The 13716-nt window shown below is 36.1% G+C and overlaps 1 protein-coding gene and 1 non-coding gene across 4 annotated transcripts in view; one reads left to right on the top strand and one right to left on the bottom strand.

The window, feature by feature from the left end:
• The window catches only part of Lrrc4c (leucine rich repeat containing 4C), a 1245152-nt gene that overhangs the window by 755976 nt on the left and 475460 nt on the right, over window positions 1-13716 (bottom strand). The window lies entirely within an intron of this gene.
• Window positions 7007-7113, top strand: LOC116092647. The gene has a single exon (XR_004119388.1). It is a non-coding gene; the product is annotated as a U6 spliceosomal RNA (small nuclear RNA).

Raw genomic sequence — 13716 nt, 5'->3', positions numbered from 1 at the left:
CTCCCTCTCTCTCTCTCTCTCTCTCTCCTTATTTAACTTTATTTTCCTACTTATTCACTTTATGTCCTGCTCACAGTCTCCTTCCAGTCACCCTGTCCCATAATCATTTGCCAATACCCAGGTCCCCTTCTCTGAGCAGGTGGGGACCCCTGGGGAGCCGCCAACCCTGGTACTTCAAGTTTCTGCAAGGCTAGCCTAGGCACTTTCCCTTCCACTGAGGACAAATAGACTGCCCAGCTAGAGGAACCTACACCATGTATAGGCAATAGCTTTTGAGATAGCCCGGGTTCCAGTTGTTTAGGAGTCACATGAAGACCAAGATGCACATCTGCTACATCTATGTGAGGAGCCCTGGGTATATGTTCTTTGGTTGGTGGTTGAGGCTCTCAGAGCTCCAAGAGTCCAAATTAGTTGACTTTTGGTCTTCCTGTGTAGTTCCAATTTTTCCCTTCAGGCCTGCAATCTTTCCTCCTGTTCTTCCATAAGACTCCCCAAGCTCCATTCACTGTTTGTGGGTGTCTGTATCTGTCAGAGTCACATGCTGGGTGGAATGTCTTAGAGGACAACTTGCTCCTATCTGCCATTCCTTGTTCTTCAACAAGACTCACCTGTCACCCCTCCTGCTACTTATTCCGCTTTGGCCTGAAATCCAATTCTTCTTCTTTTTTCATATCCCCAATTATTATACACCAACCTCTGTCTCCTTCCTACAATTCTTCCCTTCCTGAAGCTTCCTATAAAAATTAACATCAATCTCATCCTCATTTCCACAAGTAACTTTCTTATTTAGACATACGGTGCACCTGAACGTACAAAGGTGATAGGGGAAATTAGGTAAACAGTGTTGCATTGAGTGTTGAGATAGAGTAGGAAAGGGATCATTTCATTATTTATGTTGTAAACTATCATGGTAATAATACACCTCTTAAAATTGTAAGAACTAAATACAGCAAATAAGCCATTTAGTTAATAGTGGTAGATTCATATATATCTAGGGATTTAATATCTAGGGATTGGAAAGTCCTACCTAATTAACCACTTTCATTTATATCTAGGACACCATTCCCTCAAGTTTTGTTCTCCAGGCTGGTCCTGTTTTCAGTCACATCCAAGGTTTGTCTTTCCTTTTTTGTTATACTGAACCAAACAGTGGCTCACATTTTGAACACAAAAGCCATGGAGCACTCACAAAAAGGGCATATCATGACTGCCCTCCAAGAGACCCAACAAGCAGCTGAAAGAGTCAGATACAGATATTTGCACCCAACCAATGGACAGAAGCTGCTGACCACTGTGGTTGAATTAGGGAAAAGCTGGAAGAAGCTGAGGAGGAGGGTGACCCAGTAGGAGGACCATCAGTCTCAATTAACCTGGACCTTGGAGATGTCTCAGACACTGGAACACCAACCAGGCAGCATATACCAGCTGATATAAAGCCCCCAACACATATACAGCAGAGGACTGCTGGGTCTGGACTCATCCAGGGAAGATGCACCTAACCCATGAGACTAGAGGCCCCAGTGAGTTTAGAGGTCAAGTAGGGTGGGACTGGGGATTGGGGAACATCCTCGTGGAGATGGGGCAGGGAGGAGGTATGGGATGGGGAACAGCCAGAGGGTGGACTGGAAGGGTAATAAAATCTGGAGTGTAAAATAAAAGATTAAAAAAAAGAATTGCTTTTTTCTTTCCCCTATGTAAAAATAGATTCTTAAATTTTTTGCTTTTGTTTTTTTCCCTTCTGTGTCTCAAGTCTCCAGTGGCTTAAATTATCCCTCTCATGTGGTTGAGAATTAACTAAACTAATTTGATGAAGAAAGTCATTAAATTTCTAAGAAATTGATCAGTGATAGTACACCAGATATTACAGCTTCTTTGATGTCAGATGTGTATGGAGATATCTGGGTCCATTTCCTTTGTTGACATCTGTTTCTGTTATTACATAATAGAATATCCCCATCCCCATATGCCTGAGACAGAGAAAGACTATCCAACTGGAGGGGGGAAAGCTATCGAGAGAATTATATCTCAAAATTACTGAATAATACCTTCTTTTTTCTGCAAAAATGTAGATTCCAGGGCACAGACTGCATGTTTTACACACAGACATCCTTCTGAGTTATATTATAGATCCTTAGCTACAGAACTGTAATGATTACAATGACATATTATCTGTCATTTTCATATGGAAACTGAGCCAATAAAGTGGAGTTATGCTATAAAATTAGACTTGAATACTAAAAATCCTCTAAATGAAGCAGAGCAAATTGAATATATAATAGCTCAGATAAGGAAAACCTCAATCTTGATTAAAGTATGTCCTGTGCACAGAAGGCTGAAAGCTTATCTTTAGCATCTTTAGACAACTCACATAAACTTGTAATAGTGGGGCACCTAATACTAAATATTGGCTTTCAAAATATTGTTAAGTATATACTTTTTAGTATGAAAAGCAACATTAACTTTTAAAATATATGCCATATATTGCCATATATAAAAACATAGGATATAGCCTATTAACAAAATTAACAAGAATATATATTATATAATAATTTGAATAGTTATTCTTCATTAGATTGAACTCTTAGCTCATTTGATGTATCAATACCTAATTCTTAAATATTCCAATATTTAATTCAAATATTCTAATATGGAATTAGGAATCATTATATCCATTTAAACCTGGAAGATGAGGAATTGAGAGAATAATTAATATGTCCACAAAAAGTAAACAATGGAATGAGTATGTGATAAACTACCCTTTCTCCATCTTGGGCTTCAAAGCCATATTATAGTAAAAACAAGCTATACCCATTCTTATTTGGACTCATTTCTATTTATGAATTAAATCTGTTACAGAAAGATTCAGCTATATCCTACCAGGAACTTTAATTATAAGTGGTTCTTCTCCAGGAAATGGCAACCATGCCTTTGTTTCAAAAGCTGTTATGTCCACCTTGTTATAACTTCCTTCCTATAACCAACTATGCATTTTCCCAGCGATTGTTATGACCAACTTGTTATACTTATGTTCCGCCTATTTGACTGCCAAATCAACCATTTTGAAATTCTCTACTCCTGATCTATAAAAGCTTTTCCCCCCATGTCCAATGATAATCTCTTACACCTTGACTTTCAAAGAGATGCTCCTATACATGAATAAAAAAAAACTTGATATAATCAATTTGGCCATGATTTGGGTCAGTAGTCTTTCTGCTTTCATCATTGGGATTAATATATACTATGCTAGATAGCTCTGTATTACAAAAGCAAATATTAATTCAACAGATATATATCATTTGGAATCAATAAGCATTCAAAAAAACCAAACTTCAGATCTCATAGAAAATTTCCAGGATATTTAGAAGTCTAATGATGGCTTTCAAACAAAGTCTCTAGTACCATGATAAGACCTTTGCAAAGTTGGCTTCTTTACTATAAATAAGGAGCCCTGTGTCTTCCTAGTAATTCATCTTGTTTCTAGTCACTTTTGTGAACTGAGATCTTTGAATGTTAGAGAGAGACTGCAGTAATTCACTATACTAAAATACTAATGACAAGGATCAATGTCATCTGAGGATTCTCTGGTGTCACCTTAAAAGGATCACTTGAGAATGTTCTTTTAGTTGCCATAGTACATTGGAAAAATCCAGTAAAGAAAAATGAGTAGGATTGTGCCTTCCTCCAATTGTGACAGTTTTTTTTTCTCACAATATACAACCACGTTGGCAGAAAGAAAACCTAATCTTCTTCTGACCTTTCTCCATTTGAGTGCAAGCCTCACAACAATTCTAAACTGTCACACTGAAGAGGTCTGAATGCAGAATGAAAAATCCTCATATATTTCAGTTTGTTGCCTGACAACAAACTGAGAAATTCTTCAGAACACTGTCATCATAGAGATTTGGTTATATACCATCTCCCTTACTTTCATGAGCATAGTAGTGTATAGCATGTGTCTGACACAAACGTGTCCCTGGATTAATTATTGGAAAATACATTGTATGATTCATCATGCTTCTCGGTTATCTAGATTAGTTTGGAAATGTCAGTGGTTAGTTTGGGAAACAAAGATATTTTCTTTTTTTAGGTAAATAAACATAGACATGCTAAATATGTAGAGATGAAGCAGGTTGGTACAAAGACAAAAGGGAATTATGTATTTGTTCTCATGACAAGACTACAATCACAACTCTAAAATGTCTACCTGAAATACACCATTATTTTCATTAAGTAGCTTTAATTCTCATGACTGCCCTAGTTTCTATATCTTTGTACTTAAACTGGGGGAATTATTTAAATGTATGCATTTCAACTTCTCAGATTATAAAATACTCCAGTGTAATGAGTCGTTCTTGCAAATGCATGCTCTGATCTAACAACCAGGAACTTGCAAAATTATATAACTCTACTGAAATGGAAAGGTTAGGTGGTTATGAAGGACTGGGGCAATTCAACAAATTATCATCAGGTGTGAAAATGTTGTTTGCTTATTTGTGAAGAGTTATAGAAAATTTTTAAAATGCAAAGTTCAAAGACAGCATATCTGATGATTGTATATATGCTTTGTGTGCCTATGTATAAAGTTTAGCTATGAGAATAAGAAAAGAGGTTTCATGATGCATGAGGTCATGATATAAACTCAATGATGATATTGCGTTGAACATTAATGCTCTTTAAAAACCATTTATGATATCAATCATAAATGAGATTCAACTTTATGAATAAGTGTTAAAATGACACTTCTAAAATTCAAAACCTTTTTTTAGTATTGATGCTTAGGTAAATAAATCCAATAATATCTATTCACTACTTGCTATAAATAACTACCAAGATTCACGACAAATCATTACTTCTTTTTCATGCAGCTAAAATCTTGGCATATATGTCTGTTTGAAATTCACTCTTTAATATTCACTTTTTTCCTTCAGAATAAACATATTCTTATGGATGAATAGCTTAAAAACAAGTGGATATTTTTATTTATTCATGGGCCAATCCATTATCACATATTAATGCATCACTATAATTAAGGCTCTTAATTAGCAATTGGGAAAAAATTGCAAAAAAAAAAAAGTCAGTTTGTAGTTAGCTACCCCAGATAATTTGGAGTTAAATAAAGCAAATTTGTTTCTTTAGTTCTCACTAAAAACATATGAGAAAGTAAGGAAAGACTATAGATCTCTATTCCTATGTGATATTTCTGAGTAAATAATTCCAAAAATAAATTTACCAAACATTACTTACAAATGTTTTGGAAATTCAATTTTATTTATGTATCTTGTCAGTGTGCTATTTTAGCAAAGGGAAATTATCGTGGAGGAAGAGGCTTCTTTGCCACTGAATGGCCATCTCCAGAGAATACACCTACCTGTACCATATCCATGACCATCCATCAGTTGGTTTCAGTCATAGTAACAAAACCCAGAGTATCATAGCCCAAAAAAATTAGAGACTTAGTACCATCTCACAAGAACATTATTTCTGGAGGTTGTTGATAGTCATTTAGAAAGTCCCTACTTTATATCAAGTGTATATTTCATCCTGGATTGTCAATAATTTTCAGATAACAAAGAATCACCATTTTACTTCACCTCATTGTACCTCAGTTTTCCTAGCCATAAAACTGCCTGTGACCATAAGTAAATACTGAGTCTGTTATGTATACAAGTTGAATGATTCTGCAAACAGCCTATAGAAAAATAGTGCTACTAGAGTGTATTATTAATTACAACTCCCACACCTTGAAGCAGATATTTCCTTTACCCTACACAGTAGGAAAAATATATATGAGGTTGTATCTTTTACTAAAGGCTCATGCTTGTGAAGTGATGAAGTTAAAATCCTACTTTAGCCTTCTTTTCCTCGCCTTGTCTACAACTTCAGGCTGGAGTCGTATTCTACAGAGCCCTCAGAACATGCCTTCTAGATGTTCCGTTAGTTCTACCTATCACCCTGTACATTTATTTTTCACAGTGCCTACTTCTGACATGATTTTTCAAAATCTTGTACCTCTTTCTGATGCCTTAGAATTTGAGTGACTTTCACTTGCATTCAGAGCAAAATGCAAGGATTATAAGAAAAGCATTCTAAGCTTTGCAGAGAAAAATAGATTTTTACAGAATTCCCAGGAAGTTCCAAGCTCAAGACAACTGAATTGTGAGGAGTTACTTTCCAAGTTAAGGTGCATCTAACAAAGTAAATGTAGAGGGGTGAGTAAAGGATTTATTTAAAAAAAATTCTTTTATGGAGTACTAGCTTTAACAGTACAAAAGGAAAGCATTCTTATGCTTATTTTCTTCATTACAATATAAAATTTGAATTGAATAACACATTAATAATTGTAATACTTTATCTTGATATCTCTATCCAACTATATCTATCTAAAAAAGTTTACAATTGCATAGTAATAAATAGGAACATTCTAAATCTTACTCCTCCTTTGAAGGATTAAGAAATGCAACTTGATTTTGTTGCTCTCCAAGAATATATTCTTCTACCAATGAATAGTCACATATAAATTTTACACATGCTTATGTTAAATATAGGTTAACTGGTGGATTATTTTGAAATGCTTAAAGTGATTAATCAAGGCTGTTTCTTTTAGTAATGAGAGAGATTCAGTGATATTTAAGGCCTTTAAAGTTTGGATAAATTAAGAACTTGAGCATGAAAACTCACTTGAACTCAGTAAAATATTTTGGGGATGGGGAAACTCAACAACAGTGTCTTGAAACATAGGCTTGGAGCTTGCTTGTGGTATTAAACTGCCACATAGATGTCTTCAAATAGACTGGCAGCACTACCTGAAAAGTGAGCAGTTTGGCTTGTTTTGACCTGAATATGTTCACACTAGATAAGATTATACTTTTAGTCCTCATTTATTCAAACACTCATTATAAAACCCACTAAGTACCCAAGTGAACCAAATGGTAAACACAAAAGCATTAACATAATATTTTTCTAAGTTTACAGTTTGAAACTAGAAGATGGATATAAGAAAATATTAGTGCTCTCTTTGGCAGCACATATACTAAAATTGGAACTATACAGACAAGATTAGCATGACTCCTGTACAAGGATGACACACAAATTCATGAAGTGTTCCATATTTTTTTTGTAGATGCCAGCAAGTGCATCCACTGGAGCCTGATATAGCTGTCTCTTCAGACAGCCCAACTAATACAGAAGTAGAGGCTCACAGGCATCCATTGGACTGAGTACAGGGTCCCCAATGAAGAAGCTAGAGAAAGGACCCAAGGAGCTGAAGGGGTTTACAGCCCCTTAGGAGGAACAACAATATGAACTAGCTAGTACCCTTAGCGCTCCCAGGGACTAAATCACCAACAAAAGAGTACACATGGTGAGACTCATGGCTCCAGCTGCATATGTAGCAGAGGATGGCCTAGTAGGTCATCAGTGGGAGGAGAGACCCTTGGTCCTGTGAAGGCTCTATGCCCCAGTGAAGTGGAATGCCAGGGCCAGGGAGCGGAGAGGGTGGGCTGGTAAGCAGTGGGAGGGGGAAGGAAACAGAGGTATTTTTTTGGAGGGGAAACTGGGAAAGGGGATATCATTCAAAATGCAAATAAAGAAAATATTTAATAAAATAAATATGACAAAATAATAAAAGATAAAAGAAAGAAAAATATAAAATCCATAAAAAGAAAATATTGAATGTGACAACTTTTCATATATACATACATATATTCATATATTATATATACATATACATGTATGTGTTACATAAAGGAGTTTTTGTAGCTGAATTAGGAACCAAATAACAAGCTCTAAAGACATACAAGAACTGTACTGGAAAAAAATTCTTGGGACAAACTTCTAGTGAGCAGGTGGAGGAAAGAAGAGGCTTCAGAAGATACTGAAAGAGTGATATTTGAGAAACCTAAAGGCCAAAGATAGAGTGCAAAAAGACATGATGGAAAAGAATTCTTGTATCTGCAGTTCCAAGAAAGATGTAGGGAGCTGGTGGGGAGTTCATGGGTGAAGTTCCACTTAAAGCCATTCTGAGAGTCACAGGAATAGATCTGAGCTAGTAGGAGGCCTTGGCTGGAAACAGCCTCTCGGAAACCTATCTAGCAGCAAATTCTCCATTAGTTCCCAAGAGCAGTGACTTGGACTGTTTGTCAGGTATGCTCACTAGGACAGATGACTGATTGCCACAATGGGAATGTTTAGTTGTACTGGTGGACCCCAGGATTTCAGTAGGTCTGCAGATTTGACAGAGGATTGACAGTCATAAAGTAGGCAAGTTAGGCAAGCTCATGCTAGTCATGAGTTAATGCTGTGAAATCTCACATAGGACTTTGGGCCCAGGGGTTAGGAGTGATCCATTAGAACTACAGTATGTATCAAAGATGAGAAGCTCAATAAAGAGTGAGCTGGGTTCACATAGGGAAGTATGAGAGGGCATCTATACACACACGCCTGTATTTTCTAGTAAGAAAGATGCTACAATGTGCTTATTTCTAATAACCAGTGACTTAATAATAGGGAATAAACTGAACACTAAAAAAATCATAAACAACAGTTTTGTTTATGCTGTCCTCTTTGCTCATAGACACTTGTAATTTTTCTTCCCCCAGGTAACCACTGCCAATGGCTTAGTATAGAACCTTCTAATTAATCTGCACATACTCATATATAAGTGGAATTGTTTTATTTTGTGTTTTGTGAATGAAAAACATTAGCAATTTTCTTTCCCAAGTTAATATGATTCCTGAATATTCTTTCATGTCAGTACATATAGATATGCCCCATTTTTCTAGAAGACTGTATAGAATTAAAAATGAATAAATTCATGAATCAGTAAAGGATGAGACCAGGTAAGCTCTGAGTATCCAATATCCTCTATGCAACTTGAAATATTAGCTGTAAGATAGAGAAAGTAATAGAAATAATGCATCCCCATTTTTCATTGAAATGAGGCCATTTTGATATATAATAAAATTTGGAGAGCAAAGACAGGGAGGTAAACTGTTCATTGATTTTTTTTCCAGAAAATTTGATGATGAACTCTTTTGTGTTATTTTTGCCAAGATCTCAAATAAAAAGCTACACACACATACACATACACACACACACAGAGAGAGAGACAGAGAGACAGAGATAGAGAGAGAGAGAGAGAGAGAGAGAGAGAGAGAGAAGAAGAAGAAGAAGAAGAAGAAGAAGAAGAAGAAGAAGAAGAAGAAGAAGAAGAAGAAGAAGAAGAAAAAGAGCAGTTTTCCAAAATGTTTCCCAGATGAAAAAATAGATACTATTACATGGCCATATTGTCTAGAATAAAGTAAATAGTTCAATGTTGAAATCATATGTTATGAACTGCATGATATGCTTATTAGCTTAGTATAGCAGGAAGAAGCAGTTCAGAGAGAAGACAAAACACTAACTTATACTTTTAGATGCAAGCGCATAATGCAAACATTAAAAGTAAGCTAGGCTTGAAAAAAAGTAGGATACCAGGACATTTTATAGAGGTAGTATTATCTATATAAACTGTACACACATCCTTGTCCTTGTCTACCGTTATAGAAAACATACCATGTATTTTAAATATTTGAAATTAATTCATAAATCTCTAGAGAATTTAGATTCAAGCCTCTGATGTATACAAATCCTATAACAAGGGGATTCGTAGAAGCATACAATACTGAGAGGTGATGAATCTAAAAATGTGCTAATTTAATTTCTTTTTTTATTAGATATTTTCTTTATTTACATTTCATATGCTATCTCCTTTCCCAGTTTCCCAGCCAAAAAAAAAAAAAGAAAAGAAAAGAAAAGAAAAGAAAAGAAAATGAAAAACAATAAAAAAAAAGGGGGGGAACCCTGTTCCCTCCCCCCTCCTCCTGCTCACCAACCTACCCTCTCCCACTTCCTGGTCTTGGCATTCCCTTACTCTGGGGCATAGAATCTTCACAGGGCCAAGGGCCTCTCCTCCTGTTGATGACCAACTTGGCCATCCTCTGTTACATATGCAGCTGGAGCCATTAGTCCCACCACGAGTACTCCTTGGTTGGTGGTTTAGTCCCTGGGAGCTCTGAGGGTACTAGGTAGTTCATATTGTTGTTCGTCCTAGAGGTGAGGAAGGGTTTCATTTCAGCAGGTCCAGGACTTAGTTTCTACATATTGCAAACATGTAACTGCTATGGTATTAGTTTTTAAAGTTCAATTTGAGATTAAATTAAAAATACATAAAGTATGAAAAATATTCCCTTAACTTAATCAAAATAGCTTAAATAATTTAACCACTCTAAATGCAAAGCCTTGTTACTCAATAGTAACAGAATAAATATGATCCTAGCATGCATTCAGAGGAGCTCTAGAATTTCTCTATTGGGCTCCATTTGGGATGCCTTATCATTGCCATCTTTGTTTTAAGTATCATTATGGTCTTTTTTTTTTTTTTTTTTTTTTTTGGACCACAAAAAATAGCTTGATCCTGGAGATTGGACTTGGAGTGCACTGATGCCACAGGACTAATTTATAACTTCGTATTGCTCCATTTTCAAATATATTGTAATTTCAATTTCATGGTGCTCTCAACACTAAAAACTGAGAGGTTTAGCTGATCCCTTATCCATAATAAAGTCTACATGAAATTTATGAACCAAACACTAGTAAAATCATATCAGAAGCTGTGTCACCATGAGGTATTAATTTATGTTACATCATTGCAAAACACTAATATGAATTTGTGGATGTCAAAATTATTCAGTAGACAAGAAATAGACCTGAGATTTATTTTTGAAAATGCAGAAACTCACACATAGTGAATTGCATATTATAAGTAATTGTGAAGTATTAGAATGAAAAATTAAACAAAATACTTAAAACTTAACACCGAATATAAGTGTAGCTTAGTTGGTAGAGGGCTTTATATGTATGTGAGAATCCTGAATCAGATTACTAGCAATAAAACAGAACTGGATAAAGGAGCACAGACTTCTAAGCCTAGCACTTAGAGGCAGGAAGATCAGAAGTTCAAGGACATTCTCAGACACATCAGACTGTGTCTCAAAAAATAAATAAATAAAAAAATAATGAAAACTAAAATATCTCATGTTGCTAGAGAAATGGTTAACTTATTTTATGTATTCTGTGAGAGTATGAATTAGAATAGAGATAGTATAAAACTCTGTGGAGGTTTTTAAAATAAATAACTGTAGCTAACCTTTATGATCCTACCATCTCACTTCTGGGTATATATGCAAAGGCAATGTAATGAGACATCAAAGAAATTTAGATACTCCATATTTATTACATTACTCATTACAGTCAAGACAAGGTATCAATAGTTTTCCAGTAGCAACAACTGTATAGACATAATATGGTACATATATACAGTAAAATAGTATTCAGCCAAATAAAATAAAAGAGGATATTCTGACATTTACAGCTAAATAGATATACTTGGAGATTATTGGTATATTATGTAAAATAAGCCAAGCATGTATTGTCACTCATTTCTGCAATTTTATAACTTTATTCTCAAGAAGAATATAGCATGGAGATTACCACAGACTACAGAACAATGCATGGAATCAACCTGTTTATTCTATAAATATATGTAATTACTATGTATCCATTTAGATGAACTATAAAAATAAAATTGAGGGCTGGTGAGATGGCTCAGTGGGTAAGAGCAGTGACTGCTCTTCCAAAGGTCCTGAGTTCAAATCCCAACAAACTACATGGTGGCTCACAACCATCAAACTACATGGTGGCTCACAACCATCCAAAATGAGATCTGACGCCCTCTTCTGGAGAGTCTGAAGACAGCTACAGTGTACTTATATATAAGAACAAATAAATCTTAAAAAATAAATAAATAAAATTGAATACTTCTTTCTTAAGATAAAATACAGAATTTTTTTCTTTACATTTGACTTTCTCTAAAGTACTTTGGGACATATTGCTTCCTCAGAGGAAAGACAGAAAACTAAGTAACCCCTAATTTTAGATATGAACTGGTAAGTAAATCACTCTCCTCTCTTCCTTTTGATTTCTTTTTTTTTTCCATATACACATCTCTATATTTATATATTAGATACAGGCATGGGGAGGTGAGGAGGGGCACCGGCTCTCCACGGGCCCTACCTCCACATCCAATCACCCACACACAGAAGCAGCAAGGGCATTACATGTGGCAGCTTGAGAGGGGAAGGGTTAGGCCTGGGCTCCTCAGGGAAACTAGCCCTTGAGACTTAGGAATGTTCTGTCAGGGAAAATGGAGTGGGGTCCAGCAGCCCAGGCTGGACCAAGGGTGGGCCTGGCCACCTTCTCTCACTTTGCTGGGGTCTCTTGCTTCAAGCAGGCTTCTCCACTCCAATCCCCTGCCCCATCTCCCCATAGCCTGAGTGATGAGGTGGTCCCAGAACTGATCTCTGTTGCTGTGTCTTTATCTACCCTTGCTAGCCCTGGCTCTGGTAGACTGTTCTGGAATGGAAGGGCTACGACCGCCCTAGGACCTGTGCTACGGAGGGGTGGAGGACATTGAGTAGGGACTCAAGCTAAGCTCTGCCCTACTCATTTTGATTTCTTTTACTATAATTGCAGCCATGAGGTAGAGAAAATATTCTGAAGTGATGGACTTACCCCCTGATCACAAATATGTAGAGTATTTTGTCTGTGGAATACAGGAGGAAGCTCAGTGCTTGCCTTTCTAGCAAAAAGAGCTAAATACAATCCCCAGGACAAGATGCAGGCATGGTGGGTCATACTGGAGATGGAGACAGATCCCTAGCTTTTTCTAGTCAGCCAATCTAAGTCACCTTTTTCAGTTCAAATGAGAGACCTTATTTTAAAAAATAGAAATGAATGCTGCCTGAGAAACAACAGCTAGTGGCTGTCCTTTGACATCTATGTGAACATGTACACATGTACACATTCACCTGTACATTTATATACACTAACATAAGTTATGACATATTCTCTGTTTTCAAAAAGTTACCTAAAGCACTTTAGTAATAACACTTCATAAAGTGACTTATTAAATCAAAAACAATATCATTGTAATTTAACAAAGATTCTCTTTTCTTTGTCATTCCACATATCCACTCATAGTTCCAGGGAAGGGCTCAGAATCTTAGGACAGAATCTCCAGACATACTATCTTATTGTGACTCCACTCATGAAACCTTAACACTTCTGCAGAACTATTGTCAAACCCACACACTCCACACACAGACCATAATGCGTTTGGTTCAGGCAATCAGTGTTCATAAGAGGATTGTACAGATCTCACATACATGGCTTGAAAGATTCTGCCTTCTCTAAGTTATAGTTTGAAGTTATATTGACAAAAGTCTTATAAACACAACTGACTTTTTGAATTCTCTTATATTTCCATAAACTTCACTTAAAAAGGATCAGCTTTCAGACAGAAAGCCATGCATCTCAGACTCTTGAACAAAAAGCCAGTGAGTGTGAGCTGTGTAAGCATGGCCTATTAGTGTGGGTGCCAAGAACAAATCACTGAGAGCCGGAACTGTATGAGAATTCAGCACTTTCAATAGCCTTCTAAACTCTTTTCATTTCTAGACACTAAAATCGGTTCCTGTACTTATTTGCTGACTAACATTTTCTCTAGGGACTTTTAAAATACAATTTTTATAAATTCTACCAATTCAGCCAACATTCTACCTGTGTGTCTCTGTATTAGAAATGAGCATTGCAATTTATTGGAGTGCATTTACTATATAA

The sequence above is a fragment of the Mastomys coucha genome, unplaced genomic scaffold (assembly GCF_008632895.1).
Source record: "Mastomys coucha isolate ucsf_1 unplaced genomic scaffold, UCSF_Mcou_1 pScaffold15, whole genome shotgun sequence".
In the NCBI taxonomy this organism is placed as follows: Eukaryota; Metazoa; Chordata; class Mammalia; order Rodentia; family Muridae; genus Mastomys; species Mastomys coucha.
This window is presented reverse-complemented; position numbering and strand designations above follow the sequence as displayed.